At 38.9% G+C, this 20175-nt stretch overlaps 1 long non-coding RNA gene across 1 annotated transcript in view; it reads left to right on the forward strand.

The window, feature by feature from the left end:
* Positions 1 to 19236, forward strand: part of LOC122808687 — a 211634-nt gene extending 192398 nt beyond the window's left edge. Inside the window, exon 2 of the long non-coding RNA XR_006365812.1 lies at positions 19074 to 19236. This is a non-coding gene — a long non-coding RNA (uncharacterized LOC122808687). The remainder of the gene's footprint in view (positions 1 to 19073) is intronic.
* Positions 19237 to 20175: the final 939 nt, after the last annotated feature.

The following is a 20175-nucleotide window of genomic DNA, read 5'->3' on the forward strand; positions in this document are numbered from 1 at the left end:
ATTCAGAAGAAGGTATCGAGTTATGGCAAATAGTTAAGAATTCACAATCTATAGGTGAAGAAGAAGAAATATGCCCACTTATAGAAGTACCCAATCCTCAGGCAGGTCAAGACAATCAGGACCCAACTATCTTAGTGTATAGACCTTGGACTCCAGAAGATATCCGGAAAGCCACTGAGGGAATTCCCCATCCAAAGGTTAATTTGAGAAAATTCTCAGAAGATTTACAAGGAATGAGGTTGAGTTATAACCTAAATGGAGAAGAAATAGAAAAAGTAGTAAGACAAATTGTAGGGCCAGATTGGTACATGATTAGTGGGAATTGGAATCCCTGTGACGCTGCACAAAGACCCCTCCCACATAGCAGCGCAGAATTAGACACCAGAGTAAAAGGTTTTACAGACCGCATCTCTGAAACATGGAAACCTAGGGCAGACTGGACTTGCATTAATCACTGCATCCAACAAGAAGGTGAAACAATTGACCGGTATTATGCCAGATTGTTAGAATGTTTTAATAACCACTGTGGAATGCAGGTTCCTGAAGATGAAACACAAGATTCCCCATATGAACAGCAGTTAAAAAATGGATTTTTAAAAGGCAGTAGCATGCCTATAAGCAGTTTTATTACAAAACACATGGTAGACCATCGTACAAGCAGGTTACAATCACTACTTGAATATGCTAGGCATGCCGAAAGGCATTTTAATAGCAAAAAGAAAAAGAAAGCTCAAGTATTTTATGTAGAAGATAGAGCAGAAGTTTATGTAGTACAGTCTGGAAAAAAGGGCAAGAAAAACATGCAGGGAAACAAACAATCTGATCAGCAATCAGAGGACTTTGAAGGGCGGAAAAAAAGGGGAGAATGTTTTAAATGCGGTAAAAAGGGACATTTGGCAAGGGATTGCAAGAAAAACAAGAAGGCAACAACAAAAGACAAGGAGGGTGAGGACAAACAAGAAGGCAACAACAAAAGACAAGGAGGGTGAGGACTAACTATATGGTAGTCAAGAATCACTAGAAGGGGCTAGTGAAGAAAGGACAAATGAGAATGTGATAGAGGGAGTAGAGGATGTGCAGGAAGTTAGTGACAATGAAAAAAATGAAATATTAGACCTAGCTTTATTGAGCTTGGAGCTCTATTTAGCAGACACAAAACCAGAAGTTACACTCTTGGTGGAAGGGAGGGAGGTCAAATTATTGTGTGACTCAGGGGCATCACAAACCCTGATACACCCCTCCAAACTGCCAGAAAACACAGAGTCATCTAATTACATACTGGTCAAAGCAGCTACTAGACAGCTGTATCGGGAACCTCTCTCCCGTAACATTGCAATAACTGATCCAGTTTCAGAATTGACACAAAAAAGCAAAATTGTAGTTTCTGCAAAATGCCCAGTAAACCTCTTAGGCAGAGACCTCATACAGCTGTTTGGTATAGCAGTAGTCCCAACCATACAGGGTATGAAAGCACAGTGACAAATTAACACCTTTGTAGTGCAATCGGAGGGTGAAATGTTTTATTGGTACAGCCAGGACTTGGTTACAACTGGTCCAGGGACTGTGACCAAAGAGTTAATAAACCTAGCCATCAGCAAGTTCCCCTCCCTTGACATTGATAAGCAACACCTGTTACACTGTACCCTGTATTATTGCAACATACCAGGACCTGATAAGGAATATGAGCAAGAATTATTTAAGAATCATGCAAACAGACTGATATTGCGTAACCTGTACTGGGACATAGAAGGGAACAGTGTAGCCAGCTGTTCATTGCCCCAGGTGTTCTTTGCACTTTATAAATCTAATCGATTACCACATGTTAGCTTAACCAAAAACAGAAATATAGAATGGGCAGACCTAGGAGAAAAAGTCACGAGATGGGAGAAACAGACAGAACTAGAACTGTCAGAACAAGGAATACAAGTACAAAAGTTGAATTGGATAACTCAGACCAACCCAGCTGTGCACTTGCAGTCTAGCGAGGACAGCTAATTGACACTCCTATTAAAGGAGGAAGAGAATGCCTTACAGAATATACCACAGACTCTCTGGTCAACAGGGAAATCAGATGTAGGACTCATTCGTACAGCGGGACCAGTTAATATCACACCAAAGTCAGCATTCAGACCACATAAAAGACAGTATCTCTTAAGAAAATATGCAGAGGCAGGGATAAATCCTATTATAGCAGCCTTACTTAAAGGAGGGATACTAGTAGAATCTCCCGATTCACCATGTAACACACCCTTATTTCCAGTTAAAAAGGCCAATGGAGAATGGCATATGGTCCAGGATTTACAAGCCATAAATGATGCAGTAATACCAAGGGCACCCACGGTGCCAGACCCACACAGCCTGTTGAATGATTTGAAACCTCAGCAAAAATATTTTTCTGTGGTAGACATCAGCAACGCGTTCTTTTCAATACCGATACACCTTGACAGCCAGTATTGGTTTGCATTTACATTTCAGGGGAAAAGGTATACATATACACGACTACCACAGGGATATTGTGAAAGTCCAACGATATTCTCACAAGAAATGGCAAGCAACTTGGCGGGATTCACCCCACCAAGAGGCAGTCAGATTTTACTTTATGTTGATAACATCTTGCTGGCGGCCCCCACCCAGCAGGATTCTAGAGAAGATACCATAGCACTTCTACGATTTTTAGCCACTGAGGGACATAAGGTAAATAAAAATAAACTGCAGCTTTGGAAAAAACAGGTCAAATACCTAGGATATGTAATATCCAAGGAAGGTAGAACGTTAGATGAGGACAGAAAAATAGCAATTTTGCAAGCACCAAAACCCACTACCAAGAAGGAAATGATGCCCTTCCTGGGTACAACTAATTTTTGCCGGAGCTGGATTCCAAACTATGCCTTGGAATCTGCACCTTTGACTGACCTTATATATAAGAAGCCTATGGCAGCGCAAGATTTGTTACAGTGGACACCAGAGGCAGAATCTGCCTTCTGTAAACTAAAGCAGTTAATAGCGTCCTCATTAGTTCTGGGATTGCCAAACTACCATAAACGTTTTTTCCAAACTGTAGATTGTAAGCAGGGTTACATGACATCAGTGTTAACACAACAGCATGGGGATAAGCAACACCCCATTGCTTACTACTCATCACAACTAGACCCAGTGGCACAGTCCTTACCCCACTGTGTACAAGCAGTAGTTGCAGCTGCAATAGCAGTACAGACTTCAGCCTCAGTAGTCTTGTTCCACCCTCTCACTCTGAGAGTACCTCATGCAGTTGCGATTATTTTACTACAAGAAAAGGTGGCATATCTTTCCCCTGTTAGGCATCTTTCCTGTATGACTATATTATTGAGCCAACCTCATATGACGATTGAACGATGCACGATTTTAAACCCTTCTACTCTGCTCCCAACCCCTGCAGATGGCACACTGCACTGCTGCCTGCAGGTAATTGAGCAAAAGACACTGCCTAGAAAAGATCTCATGGATGTCCCCTTGGATGATGCCGAGGTGACATACTACGTGGATGGCTCATGCAAAAGGGTTCCTGCAGGACAGAAGCCTAGTAGGATATGCAGTAGTCTCTGATACTGGGATTATGGAAGCAAAACCTTTACCACACAACTTATCTGCACAGGCAGCAGAATTGATTGCCCTGACACGGGCATGTACCTTAGCAAAGGGTAAATGTGGAAACATTTTTACTGATAGCCAGTACGCTTTTTCTACTGTACACGTTTTTGCACAACAGTGGAAAAATCGGGGAATGATAACATCTACTGGCAAACCTATAAATCATGCACAGTTTATTTTAGATCTTTTAGAATCTATTCAGTTACCTCAGAAAGTAGCCATTTGTAAATGCACAGCTCACACCAAGCAACAAGATAGGATTTCAAAAGGTAATGCGAGAGCTGATACAGCTGCAAAACAAGCAGCCACAGAAGTATTTCTTTTAAATGAGGAATTACAACCCTCTGAAACTTTAGATTTAGATATGTTAAAAACAATGCAGACACTCACTACGCAAGTTGAAAAACAGCGATGGATAAAACGAGGAGCAATCCTCGAAAAGGGGCTGTACATCTCTAGAGAGGGAAAACCGATACTACCCTCTAATTTGTTTCACTCTGCAGCATTGTTGAGCCATGGGCAGTGCCATGTCTCAACAGGGGGGATGGTACAGCTGGTGCACCAGGTGTTCACAACGTACGGATTTACAAACTACTCTAAAAGATGTTGTTTGATGTGTCGGAGTTGTAACAAACATCATGCACAGGGGGCGATAAAGCCCAAACAAGGGAGTTTCCCCACACCACCATATCCGTTTCACACTATTTGTATGGATTTCATAGAATTGAACAAATGTGAAAATAAGAAGTATTGTCTTGTCATTGTAGATATGTTTTCCAGATGGGTGGAAGCCTTTCCAACCAAAAATCCAGATGCAGCTACGGTGGCAAAAGTACTTGTCAAGGAAATCATTCCTAGGTTTGGTATTCCGGAAAGAATCTACAGAGACAATGGTACACACTTTGTAAATCAAACCATGCAGCAGTTGAGTAAGCATTTTGGTATTTCTTTAAAAAATCATTGTGCATACCATCCACAATCTGCAGGACTAGTTGAAAGGCATAATGGTATACTAAAAAATAAATTGAGAAAATTAATAGCTGAGACAGGGAAAACTTGGTTGTACTGTTTACCCCTGGCACTGTTGAGCATGAAAACTGTCCCTACAGCAAAAGGATTGACTCCTTTTGAAAAACTATTTGGAAGGGCTTATTATACACCCCAGTGGATACTTCCCATGTCATCAGACCTGGAAGCTGATTTTACACTAGCTGAATATATGAAAAAGTTGTTGAGTTCTAAACATCTGTTGCAGTCAAATTCTGTTTCAGATAGAAAACAAACTGAAACATCAGAAGTGGCAGTGATGCCAGGAGACTGGGTGTGGATCAAAATTATCAAGTTAAAAAACTGGGCATCTCCAAGGTGGGAAGGTCCCTACCAGGTGCTTCTTTTGACACCCACTACAGTCAAGATAGCAAAACGAGCTTCGTGGATACACCTGATGCAGTGCAAGTTGGTTAAGAACTTTGAGTTGGACAAAAATCTTACCTCTCCATCGGGGCCCTCAGCACAAAGTCTGGCTACAAGGGGGGGTCAGATCAATAGGACTGATCTGTATCAAACCCAAGTAAAGAAACCATCGGTGCTGAAGGTCCTATTAGGGCAGAGAGTAATAGTACATGTCCAAAGTAAAAATGACGGAATCCAGTAAGATCCAAATACACCTACTTGGAAGAGCCAGAGAAAACAGAAATGCAGAACAACCATTTCCACAAAAGTATTGCATAACCATCCTGTTGACTGTACTAGTGATAATAAACTTTTTGTTGTGGCCATTCCTTTTCTCAGCCAGACAAATTGAACTGAACAAGCGTGCAGAGTGGCCCCCGAACTTTAACACTTACCAGGCAATCTAATATGTGTATGCTGAAAACATTCAGTGTTTCGAATTGCTGGATTTGCACAGCTTTACCAACAGCATATGGGGGGTTACTGTTAACTTCAGTTCCCCTAGGAGCCAACAAGACCTGGGAAAACCTAATTCATGATACATCAGATGTCACATGATGTATAAAGCCATGTCCAACCCGGAATTAATGGACATGCTGCACCTCAGAAAATCCAAATCCCATCGAGCTACGCGCACGAGAGACTTGAACCTCAGCACTGAAATAAATAGGACATGGGGAGGACAGATTCATAACCCAGAGGCTCCCTTCACTCTGGAATAAAATCCCAGTCCAGGTTAGGCAGAGTCCCTCATTGACTCTCTTCAAGAGGAATCTTGATGAGTGGATGGGAGATCGGGTTTACCGGGTATCACTTCTGTGTCACTGTTAGATAGAGGCACAGTATAACCTCCTCGAAAAAGGGCATAGCAAAATAAATTTAAAATGGGTGGCGAAAGCCAAACACATTCTGGCTAGGCTTATAAATGCCCTAGGGCAGATAGCCTAGTATGAACCTATGAACCTATAAGATAAAGTAGCATTGCACTTGTCTGTTCGACACAAGGGAACTGTGTGTTTTTATAAGAATGATACAGTCAAGGTGGGTTGGAGCAATTGCAATGTGACTGTTCCCTATAGATGCTACACTAAACCTGATAACATCGGATCCTATTGCAACATGACCTATGACTGATTTGTTGAACTGATACATAGGACAATTGGTGAAGTAAAACATAATGCTGACCTCTATAAGCAACTGTCCATAATCGACAAAAAAATCTTTCATGCAGAGTCAGGGTATAGTAAAGTTACTACTAAAGTAGAAGATTGTTACTTTATATGTGGTAGAAAAGCATATGAATGGCTACCTGAGAATTGGTCCAGCAGTTGTTTTTTGGGGTTCCTGGTTCCGGCCATACGACACACAGCAGTTTTACCTCAAGGGAAATTCAGAATGTTCGAGAAATCAAGAAGCCTGTCAATCCAGTGGGGCAAATCAATGCACGCTGGAAAAACCATCATGCTGTGGTCAATGGACTGTCACACATGGACTTGAGTGATACTGTTATATCATGGGCAGGTGTACTGCCAGCATATGGAGCAACAAAATCAATCTGGGAACTAAGAAAATAGTCTAAGCTTCTCGAAATAATGAGCAATGCAACCTTTTCTGCCCTAGAATTGGTGACTGATGAACTGACTGCCATGAGAACAGTGGTGTTTCAAAATAGCATGGCTCTTGACTTCACCCTAGCGGCGAGAGGAGGTACGTGCGCTTTAATCCAGGAGGAGTGCTGTTCATATATTCCTGACCACAAACACGAGATAGACAACCATCTTGAGGTGATTCAGCAGGTGTCAGCCATGACCAAACCAGGACCAAATCCATTGACGGACTTTTTCCAGAAATTGTTTGGGGGTTGGGGCAGCATCCTGATGAACATTCTGATTGCCATCTGTGTAGGAATAATCCTACTAGTGGTATGTGTGTGCTGCTGCATCTCCTGCATAAAAAGACTGATTAAAAACTTTGTAGACATTTCAGTTTCAGAAACCTTATACCAAGATGCTGAACTTGAAGAAATGTTAAAAAACTGAAAATGCTTTCATGAGCTTAAACTGAATGACTCTCTTAACTGCAAATCCTGAGCAGGAAGAGGTTAGGGGGAAAAACTGTTTATGCTTATCTTGAAAGTATAATAAAAGTATTAAAAGGGGGGAAATGTTAGAAAAATATATAATAGTAATATGCATGCTTAGTGCACTCGAGGTTTAAAAGGGTTAATACATTTATTCTGTTCACACTGCATGAATCTGCACAGCTATTAGAAACTTAACAAGAGGCATTTAATTTCTGCTAATGTCATGAAACTTAACAAAGAGATATTTCATTTCTGCTTATGCCATGAGAAAACATGCAGCTGCTAGAAGCTTTGATAAAGAAAACAATAGATGCTTGAATGTATAAACCATAGTCAGCATTACTTGTACGAAAGCTAGAAATGTACCTTGAATCTAGACAAAATGTAACACATTTATTAGAACTGTACAATTGAAGAATTGAAAAGTTAAGGTGGGCTAAAATATGCCCAAGGCCAGGTTGTTTTTCTCAAAATGTTTTTGCAAGACAGCAAATAATCCGACCATGTCAGCAATAAGTCTGGTAATATTTTCTGTGAAACATACAGAAAGCTGTGTCCAACTACATCAGCAATAGAATAGTAACATTTTCTGTGTGACATGTAGAGAACTGTATAAGAATAACATACTGATCATCAAAGAGCCAGACAAATCCTGTAGCTACATGCTTTGTCTCCTTGCTGCAAGTAATAAAGGGTGCCTTGCTTGAACCTAACGTGCATTGGTCTTTGAAGTTTTCTCCTTTTACACTAATAAACTCCATGGATAGCAGCAGCCATTCAAACATTGATACTGGAGTTGAATGCAACTCAGAAACATGACTGGATGGGCATAGAGAAGTATAAACAAATGCATAGAATGTGCCAAGTATAGACACAGGAAGTGAATTGAAATATAGAAGGAGTGGATGGATATATATATGAGTGTAAAGGGATAGATAACTGAGATAGCATGTGAAGTGGAAAATGGTGCTTTAATAAAGTCAAAAACATCAACAATATATTAACTAATTTTGCCTGCAGAAATCACTGAGGATGGTAAACTGGGGAACATGTCACTCTAAGGAAGGCTATTTGGTCGAGTGCAAATTGGCCAAAAAAGTTAAGGAAAAACACTTCAGGCAACAATGGAGGATTTCCTTTTTCTCCACTGTTGTGTGATCTCAGAAAAGGTATATTTAAGTTCAGGGGTGTGAGGGTAGTCCCACCACATGAGGGTGCAACCCCCCCACAACACATTTTTTTAGACTTTTGGCAAAAGTGATTTCAGCTAAACTTTTTCTTTGGATTTACAATCCATGGATCTACTATCACTCTATTGTGAATCCAGTATACTGATACAGGAAATCAAGGTTGTAGGTCTGGTCAGAAATGGTGAGGAGACAGCCTACAGGGATGAGGATCTCATTGGCAGGTGCAACAGCAACAATCTGGCCTTAAATGTAAGCAAGATCAAAGAAGTAATAGTGGACTTCAAGAGGACTCAGGAGATACATCAACCTCTGAAAATTATGGGGGTCATGGTGGAAAGAGTCAAAAACATCAAGTTCCTGGGGTGCACATCTCAGATGATCTATCCTGGTCAACTCATATTAGCCACACAGTGAAGAAGGCAGAACAATATCTGCACTTCCTACAGAAAATGAGGAAGGCAAATCTGTTTTAGTCCATCCTCATAGCCTTCTACAGGGTAACCACCGAGAGCATCCTCTAAAATAACATCATAGTTTGGTATGGTAACTGCAAACCATCTGACCACAAGGCTCTCCTAATGGTATTGAGGGCAGCAGAAGAAGTCATTGGTTCGTCGCTCCCATGCAAGGATAATCTGCATGAGACTCAGTGTGTGGGAAGATAATCAAAGATTCCACTCACCCTGCCCATGGCATGTACTTCTGTCTTTCCTAGAGCAGACAGTATCTCAGCTTACACTGCAAAACATCTAGACTGAACATGAGCTTCTTCCCTCTATCTATAAGGCTGCTGAACTTGAATGCCAGGCATGCCAGTGAATAATCAGATCAATGTGCCATTTGCTGTGAAATATCATCTATAGTAATCACTCTGGTAAACTGCTTCAGTAACTGGTACAGTTAGCCTGATTTCGTATGCTATTACTTCCTGAATGTGCAATAGTCAGGAATGAGTCATCACTCCATACATGTGCAATATGAACATCAGAATATATCATACTACAACTGATGAAGTGCAATATTCTAAGCAATCACAATGTGAAGTTATAGTCTTGCAATACCTACTAGTATAATATTGTCTAATGTCTTCCTACCAATTGTGGTAATTTATTGTGTTGTTAATATTTGAACTATTGTTGTATGTGCATTAGTCTTACTGTCATTCAAACTATGTCTTCATTGTTATGTCTTGCACAGGGACCAAACAATGTAATTTCATTCAGCTTGCACTGTTGTGCATATCTGATCGACAATAAAGTTTACTTTGACTTGACTTGATAAGGATGAATGCTGTAATGGCTTTTGTCCGTTTCATATTGAGTTTAGATAGTGATAACTTACAATTACTTTTTTTTTTTTTTGCAATATGAGAAAAGGGGGGTTATAGGTTGATAGATGATTAGTATAATGTAAGATAATAAAACAAATAAGAAATGAACAATATGGAACAATAATAAGAAAATCAGAAATACTATACGGAACAGAAAAAGTCCAAATTATAAACAACAAATTCAGACCAATATACTAATAAAACATTGCATTATAAATTAAAATATGAGGATCTATGTTGCATCTTCTCTAAATCTCTTGTCTGTTTGCTGGCTATTTTAGGCAACCTGTTATACAACAGATTAGCATTCTACCTCCTAAAGGCAACAGACCCTTAAAATCACTACAGTTATAAACAACAAAATCAGCAGAAATTATTTCCTACTACTAGGTCTGCTGCTGAATAACCCACTTAGTAAACTTCACCTTCACAGCTGATCAAAGCTTAACAAACTAGATGTTTCCAGATCAGACTCATTTGGAATGAATTATACATTTAGGATGGACAACTAGATCTTTTTCTTTCTATTCCAATAGGATATAAGACCCACAGCAGTGAGTTCTTAAGGTTTTCTCTATTTTGATGTCACATAGATCACAATCACAGTGGTTGCCTGCTCCAATCAGATTCTTTGTTTATGAATCAAGATTCTAATGGTAGGTGCATCACGTTAAACCATGCAATATTGCATATAGGACCTGACAAATGTAAAAACTTGGATACTTTGATGGATCTATACTTGCAAATTGCATGCATAAAGTGACAGCCCCAGAAATGTTTTACTACTCTCTGCTACCCTTTAGACTTTGCTTTGCTCTGTATCACAATTTCATGCTTTGGCCTGGGTCTGGTAAGTTTCATAGATAACATGCAGCATATTATGTAACAACCTTGTGTATTCCAGTGCACTCTACAATTTTTAAACATAGTACTTGTGGCATGCCCTTTTGGTAATGGAACAGAATCTGCAAGCATATTTTTGCACTTGCATGTGGTATTTGGGGTATATCTTTTAGGTACGGACCATATATAAATGAGCAGCTGACAGTGCTAGGAGAAAAAGATGGGATAGACATGCTTTCAAAGTATTACTGCATGGGATAAGTATCTACCTTTTAAAAACTGGTACTGAGAAACATAAGATGCATCCCTAGATGCAAAAATCTGCAGAAGTAAGACTGGGAAGAATAACTCAATCATACCACAATACCACAGGAAAAAAAGAAGCCAAAGTGTCACTAACTTTCTGCATTAAGTCACACAACATGCTCATCACATTATTTTCCTTGTCTCTCAGGCAAACTAACTTACCTCTAATTATCAAAGGTGGGTTGTTAGTGGAAATCTAGAGTCCCAAACATTAGGTAACTGCATGTTTTTATAATGCTGAAATGGTGTTATGGGAACACATCTAATGTATATCACTTCTTTTCCTGACATAAGTTGTAAGCTGAGTTCTGTACTAATGTAGGGTCCACTGTGAGTCGGTCTTCATTACATCCAACTATAATCTGTCTCTGAAGTTTTACTGCTTACATTCTGGGCTGAAGGTTGTTGTAGAGTAAATGTAATACATTTTTTCAGGCCTGAGATCCCAAATACATATAATTTCCTAGAGAAGAACTAATCTTACTCTTTATCTTCCCTTTTTTCTATTACGGGTAAAAATAGCAGCCATCGTTCATATTCTTGTAAGTCGACCATGCCAAAATAGTGATGGAATATGTCTGGTAGTAAAATGTGGTTTGAGATAAAAGAGTATCGTAACCACTTATATTGTCCTTGCTTGCTTGTTTAAGCTCCACAGATCCTGTTTTGGCATCCTGCAGACTACAAGAGCAACAGAAAGGAGAAAGAGAGACTTTGAATATCTTCATTATACTTTTTCTTGGTTATACTGCATTTTGCCTTTCATTTAAGTCATTTTTAATTTCATTGCATTTATTTTAACTGTATTTTGCTGTGTTTGGCTTCACATTCAAGCGTGCTTGCCTGCACTGTATTTTAAAGTGATTTTAATACTGTTTTAAATGTTTTTCTGCTAAAAATAAAAAAAACAAAAAAAGTTCTAGCTTGTTTGCTGTTTTCCCACCTTTACTGTTACTAGAGTAGTCTGGATACAGATTTTGCTATATTCAGGACTGTACTGTAGTTTCTGAGTTCCCCAGACCTTTCTGTGTTAGAGGGTAGTCTTTCAGCTTATCAGTGGGAGTGGAAAGCACTAGGTAGCCTATCTAACACAAGAGGAGTGGTTTCTAGCTTTGAAATTGAAGCTTATTGGCCATTTGGGCAGCTTTTCTATCCCTTTCAACTTTCTGCTTTAAAAAATGTGTTAGCATGGGTTTGCATGACGCACAGCGCTGCTAAGCTAGGGTAAACTACTACTGGTGACAAATAATCTGCTCTTCAATTTTTCCCTTATATCTTGCTATTTCTCTTCTGTCTGGCACTTTAAATAGCATATTTGGCTAGCACTTTGTCAGGCTTCTTGTAGCAATTATTGTAGCACACTTAAGTGCTACCAGCACTAAACATACTATAAGGAAACAGCTCCAGTACTTATTAATAATGCCCATCCCTCCAGGCATGTCTAAAGTTCAGTTCCCTGTGCTTTCTCCTATTAACCTGGTGAACTTTGGCATTTTGAGGCAGTGTAGCAACTGCCTCATGTATACAGACAACCCTCTCCTCTTACCTCCCAACACTCAGACTTGCGAGAGATGCTCCTATATATCCAAATTGGAAGCCATGCACTCTCCAGCCAAGACCAGAATAGCTGGTCAAGAGGAGATTGTCAACATCTGCAACACAGCACATACAACACATAGCCTTCCAGAACACCCACCACCACAGCTCTCACATAAATACACAAATCACATGCCCACCTTCACGGAGGCTCTCAATATAAACCTACCCAAACAGCAATAGTTTCCTGGGTCAGTAGCAGAAAAAATGCTTAAAACAAGTCTGGCTTTCCTGGTAAATAAATGTTAAATAAATAAAAATCTTCTCCATGGTGAAGTGCGTGGAGTTTATAGTTTAGTCTCCAGGCATTCAGCAGTATCACTTTCAGATTTTCTAGGGTTAGTTTTGTTATGTCAGAAGTTTTTTTTAGTTTGTTATTACCTAAAAAAGGCATAATGGGGGAGGACAGTGTTTTAGCCAATATTTGAAAGCCTAGACGGGACAGGTGCAGACCATCCTTGGCAATGCAGCCCAGTCTGTTGTCAATACCCTCCCATATTGACAAATATTGCACCTCCTTGGAGTGACACTAAAAGCTTAATCAATAAATATAAAAAAGAATATCTAGGCAATACAAAAAAAATACTATGCCACTGTACATTTTAGATTTCACCAGGTACAGTACATTTTTTGTACATTCCTGACAAAAACAGCTTTTGCAGCTAAAGAAGGGTTTCCCATTGCATGTTCAAGAACCATAACTGTAATCCTCAGAAGAGTGAACATTTAAGTGCAGTTTCAGAGAGGGAAATGTACCAACTCTGACACTACATTATCTTAAGAGCATTCCCTCTTTGCCAAAGCATGGCTATCTTGAGGTGTTAGTGTAAATAAAAAGCAGGAGCATGAGTAGTGAGTTTCCCACATGGGGGGGGGGGTGGTGGTAAAGAAGCCTAATCTTTTAGTTATAACAGCAAGTTACACATTCACTGATGCAATCCAATGATCAAACTTATTTTTCAAAAGATTTTGGAGTCACATTGAAAAATGTCAGAGCTCCAATATGACACCTACAGAACCTATACTCAGTTCAAACCTTTCTTAAACAGATAAAAGCTCTGTAAAATTAAAGCCAGAGGGATTGATTCAATAAACTCCCTCTGTACTTTCTGTCATCTTGGGTCCTGCGGTACGATCTGTGTCTTCCGTCCCAGGCAGATTCAGTTATTTTATATAAACACTGTGTTTAGAACACACAACTCATGGGGCTAGCACGAGGTCATATAGCTTGTTACTAATTAAATTAAGCAATGGAATAAAGGTTATTCTTGGTGAGGCAGAATCTACCCAATTTTGTGTAAATACTCAGTATATACTGTGAATATGTTAAAACACACACATATGCACTCACCTGCAATGTCAATCAAACATATAGAAACTGGCAACAGAATGAAAATGTCAGTCTCTTTGGCCTGCCACAGTATCACATCTAGCCTATGTCAGTGGCCTCCATTGTTTTCCTCCTCTGATGTCAGCTGTTTAAATCTGTTTTTTTTTTTCATTTTTTTAATGTCATAGTTGTTTTAACCTCTGCTATCCATTTGGCCAGCTCGTGCTCCCTTGTTATCACACTTTCCATTAAGTAAAATTTCCTAATATATATATATATATATATATATATATATATATATATATATATAGATAGATATAGATCCCTATCACAACACTGACACGCCACAAACCCGACACTCAAAACAACGACACCAAAACACCAAAAACGCACAAAACTGACAACTCACAAAACCGAACACCATAACACCGACACCCAAAACACCGACACACAAAATGTAAACTACACATAACACACAACTATACATGCACTAACCCTAACCCTAACCCTAAGGTCCGACACTACCGCACTTACCCTACCTGCACCCTAACCCTAACTCACTTAACCCACCACTAAACCTACATTCCGTCACTCGCACACTTACCCTACCCACACCCTAACCGGCCACACACTCACCTTTCCACCTAACCACCCTAAATCCCACACTATCTCACACTCACCGGTCCGCTACCTAATGCTAAATCCCTCGCTATCGCACACACTTACCTGTCCACTCCTAATGCTAAATCCTCACTATCACACTTACTGACTCGCGCTCACACGTTGCCCATGTCGGTGTTTCGGCTGTCGGGATTTCACATTGTCGATCATCTGTCTTGTCGGTCTTCTCAAGTCGGTCTTCTTAGCGTCGGTGTTTCGACGTGTCGATGAAGTCAAGGGGACCTATATACACATATATATATATATATATATATATATATATATATATATATAAAACTGTGTATATATATATATATATATATATATATATATATATATATATATATATATATATATATATATATAAATATGTATATATATAGATTTAATAGATTTCTTTTGACATATATATACATATTTATTAGAGCATCTAATATGTATTCTCCTTTTTTCTTTGTCCAGTTTTTCTTGGCCAGCCAGCCTCATCTCAACACATATCTTTTCAATACCTTATCATGTCTCATCATCTCTCACCTTCATAGTAAATAGAAGCCATGCTTTTAAAGATTTTCTTTTTACACCATTAACTTCCCCCACCCCACCTCCACTCCATCCCGATTGCCTTCTGCTGTTTTCTGTTTAGCAGTGTGATCTTCTCCAGCCAGACTTATACACAGTGTTCTAGCTGTGGTCTTACTTGAGTCTTTTAGTATTACCTTCTTGCCTGCAGTACTACATACTTGAATACCTACCTTAACATGCTGTTTTATTAATGACCCCTTGCATTAACCTTGGTTATTCATGATTTCTGTTTTACTGACAACCAAATCATGTTCCTTTTATTGTGTCTTTGAGCTGACATCCCAATTACATATGGTATAACTCTGTTAAGCTTTCCTGTGTGCATCCCTGTGTACTTGGAAGGGTTGAAGCAGAATGGATCTTGGAAAGAATACAGCACTAAACCAGTAGCACATCTTGAGGTCCACCTCCTCACTCCCACCCATGGATAATAATAATACCAAAATGTTCCCAGACTAAAGGAATGTAAGAGGTGTGCTTTCATTTTCTTTAGAAATGCCATTCACATTCTTGTATGATAATGATCTCAAACATATCTTTTTGGTGATACTGTGGCCACTCCTAAAAGCCTTACTGCACTGGTCAAACACAATCATTTGTATTAATATTAATTTCACTCAGTATAATTGGGATGCGATGTGATAAGTACTGTGATCTATAGTGTGTAAAACTAGATAGTTAGGGGTTCTAATCTCACAGAAGGCCACTTGGTGCATGGGTGTGTGTATCCCCCTGCCAAACAACCAAGTAACCCTCATTGGCTATCAAACTGCAATGGTTATATTACTCTTAGAAAGTTGATAGAATAACATGTTTTGCATTAACGTGAATTTTCTGAAGAGCACGGAGTCTGAAACTCAACTGTCAGTATTTTCTGACTTTAACCTTCAATGACTTGCTAATTATTTGCCAGAAAAACACATTTTTATGAGATACAGACCAAAAATATGAGGCAAGAATCTGGGCATTCTGTGAAAATCTGTACAGTTGAGAGTTATGCTGCTACTCTGTATGTATAAGTATACATGGACTAAAACTAAATGCCAAGAAATGCATAATAGTATCATTTGGGAAGTCATCCACCCCTGGTAACTATCATATTGACAACACATCCCTTAGAGTTGATCCAGTAGTCAGGGAACTAGGGACACACATAGATAATAATCTAGCCTTTGACCATCACATGTCAACAGTAGTGAGGAAATCATTCTATGCTGAGCAACTTATAAACAAAGGTATGGCATGGAAGTCCAAGGAAGTCATTGTTCTACTGTATTCGGCATTCATCAGATCTATCATTGAGTACAATGCCCACTTTGGTATGTACCTAACCAGATATATCCAACAACTGGAACACCCACAGAGGTTCCTCACTAAAAGAACACAGGAAGTAAGTAAATGTCCCATGCAGACCTCCTTAAGGTCCTATCCTTGTATTCTGTCTCCTACAGTTATTGACTCTGATGCTCAAAGGTTTATTCCTCCTGCTGTAATAACAAGGGTCCTTGAATCAATTCAGCCCAAAACAAGCTGTACAAGCAAAAAACTAAGTAAATGTTCATCACTGCTGAAAGCAACGGCCAGAATTAGGAGTAAAGAAAGTTTACCAGCGGTAGTAGTAAGATTTGTTTGGCTTCTTCCTCCTTAGTTACTGGTGACCCATGGGAAATTTGAGGCTGTTGGGTATGAGTATTGATAATGTCAGTTCCAGGTAGAGATAGGTCTGCTGTGGAAATCCTGGGCTGGGGAAGTTATCTTCTAGCAGTCATATGAGACGATCGTTATCATTTTCTATATAGAAAGTACAGAATACATTATTTTAATTTATGTATTACTTTAAATTTAAGAATGGCAAATATGCTTAATATCTACTGTAAGAAAGAAAGTGATTCCTTCCATGCAGAATGACCATTCAGGTATTAAAAATATAAATAAAGGAATAATAACAATTGCATTTCATCTCATGTGCTTGGAATGGTAATAGTTCAGCTAGAATCTCCCAAACAACATGCACACCCTAAAATAAACAAGTAAGTAAGCAAGCACATAAATATATGAATGAATACCTCATTCCTATTTAATAAGAAAAAATAAAAATTAATTATTTTCACATTGTATAAAACATACTTGAATGGCTGCAGTAAAGCAATTTTCACTCTAATGTTTGTACCTGTGCTGAAGAAAAAATCTGGATATTTTCATTCTGGGTTAATTATGTGTCTTCAAAGCATCTGAGTTTAGAGCTTCAAAAAATGCTTTTTTTTCCATGTTTGCTCATAATATGATGATATTATGACTAAATCCATCCACAAACTTTTTGTTTTTGCAAATGGAGTCAGAGTATCACTTCCCCACCGACAATAATCTAGAGCCAGGATTTACATTGCTAGGTGGCTAGCCATGCTGCAGTAGGTCTTCTGCACCACACACTTACACCTATGGCCAATTTAGTGTGTCCAGTCCACCTAACGAATGTCGTTAGAATGTGGGAGAAAACTAGAGCACCTGGAGGACACCCACGTGAATACAGGGAGGACATGCAGACTGTGCACAGAAGGCAACCCAGCCAAACATTGAGCTGGGGAACCTCTTGCTGTGAGGTAACAAGGCTATCCACTGTGTTACTGTGCCACCTAATATTACGAGTAAATGTAAGACAAAACATTTTTTGAAGAGTAGCCACCCCCTTTGACCTTCACATGGGGACTTCACCCCACAACCTCCCTTACATTCTTATTCTTATTCAAGGTCAAAGCACCTCAGATAATGTGGTGCCTGTCTACAGCTTTTCACAATGTAACCTGACCCTGGACCACCAACAAAGCATTAGAAAGTGAGCACTATAATTTCATGAAATAAGTAAGGTAACATGCACAACTGCCACCTTGAACTGTTGTGATTCAGTAACTCTGATTTAAGCTGGGGTGATCCAGGCAAGAGATTCCAAGCCTTTTTCAACAGCCTTCTCAACATGATACACTCAGGCCAACATAAAATAATAAAAATTGAACCACGCATAAACATACAAAAACACAGATGCAAACACATGCACATGCACCCCCCCCCACACACCCACATATGCACAGACACACATACACAAATAAATTATTAGAAAAACTAGTCAGAAACAAAATGTTTTCGACTAGCACATAATACAATATCAGCCTAGTCCAAATGTGTTTACATCCTTCTTCTTCTTTTCCTATAAATCAATAAAAAGGTAATTAAATGCTGCCAGCTTTCATTTTAAAATACATAGCATTTAGATGGCTTAAGTTTCGGAAATGCTACGCCATTTTGGTTCACTGTCTTTTGTACCTTTGAAGATTTAAAAAATAAAAATATCAGTTACGTCAGAAGTAATAAGAAATGGGCATATTACCAAATAATATAACTCCTATTTTGTAACTAATAACAGCAATTCTTAATTTTAATTTGTTCTTAGACAAGCCTGATATCTTCTGACTTATTTTGTTGGTCATTCCAGTTCTGTTTCTTTTACTGGTATCGTCCTCAATATTGGTCATTTTGTTGAAGCTTTACATTAGTTTTAGACTGAGTTTCTGACTTTAGTTTTAGTTTTAGACCCCATGGCTTGCAGGTAAAAACATTCTTATGTTAGTCGTCAGATGTATTCCCCTTGTCTTGCGTTTGCCATTTCCATCTGCCCCATTACTGACTGACTTCTTGCCCCTTGGAGGAAACAGTTGTTCAGCTACTAATTTAATGATGTGGTTTGTTTCTTAATACAGATATGGAATGTGGATTTTCAAGAGTCCAATATGGGAGTCATGCAGAGATGTAGTCATGGTGAGGTGAAGGCAGCTGTCACCCTGGGAGCAAGGTATTGGGGTCATGACTGGCAGATGCTGATTGGTCTTTAGTACAGTACTGGTATTCAGAAATGAGTAAAGGTATTGCATTTGCTTTTGCAACCAGGTGCTAAGTGCTTTAGTGCTTTATGTGTTATCTAACCTATAGGAATCTGTTTGCAATTTTCCATAGTTTAAAAGAAACAGACCTTTTTTGTCTTCAAGTATGGTATCACTTTTTTCTCTTTTCTTTTCTCCTCAGCTTTCCATGAGTCCATATCTCTATCCTTGTCTGTGGTCATGAGCTTTGGGCAGTTACAATGATGATGAAATCATGCAGACAAGTAGCAGAAATCATGTTACTTTTTAAAGTGACAGGGTTCACCCACAATAAAACAATCGGAGCGAAGTAATCTTGGAGAAAATCAAAATACAGACATTTCTCATCCATGTTGACAGAAGGTGGTTGAAGTGTTTTAAGCACATTGTTAGGGTCCACCTTGGTGCTTCCTACAGGATGTTTAGCAGCCATAACCCACAGGGTGGATAATGCCTTGTTAAGAAGTTGCAGACTTCCAGGAGATAGGAAAATCTGGTTATCTACGCTCAAATTGCTACCATCTTCATGACAACAGGTTTGGATGGAAAATGAATGGATGGATAACCTACACCCAGGAAACAACTAATTTGTGTGTTCTATGCCATTTTATTGTTTGCCATTGTGTTGAATACATCTGTATTGGTTTTGTTGTGTTGATTTTATCTATAGTGATACTAAGATTCCGACGTATAGATAAACTGTTTGAATGACTGATTGATGGATGGATTGATTGACAATAAAGACGAAGAAGGTGGTCAGAGATGATGCTGAAGGGAATAAAGGTTGTTGTAGAAGTCAACTTTGCTTTGTCACTTTTTGTCACAGCTACATAATGGTTGTTTGTTACCATTTCACAGAACTTACATTTAGCTGAATATAATTGTCCCTGTCAGGGTTCATTTGAATATGATTCTGCTGCATATACCATTTTAACATCATAGTATCTATCTACATTCTCTGTCTAAATACCTTCATGTATTTACTCATTAATGAGTTAATAAAATACAGTTTTATGTAACTATAAAGTGATTAAAGTTATAAAGGACTAGATTGAGGATTTAGGAAGATTCACTCCATCTGCATTAATTGGCTAATGCTGGTAAGGCAATAAGTGATACAGAGACAATCTGATTCAGAGACATGTTAAAGGTACACAGGCAAACACCTCACAAGTGGCTCATTACAATAAGTGATGCAGAGACAATCTCTGATTCAGAGACATGTTAAAGGTACACAGGCAAACATTTCATGAGTGGCTCATTGC

This window comes from Protopterus annectens, chromosome 8.part0, assembly GCF_019279795.1.
Source record: "Protopterus annectens isolate FY-2018-M chromosome 8.part0, PAN1.0, whole genome shotgun sequence".
Taxonomy (NCBI): Eukaryota; Metazoa; Chordata; order Ceratodontiformes; family Protopteridae; genus Protopterus; species Protopterus annectens.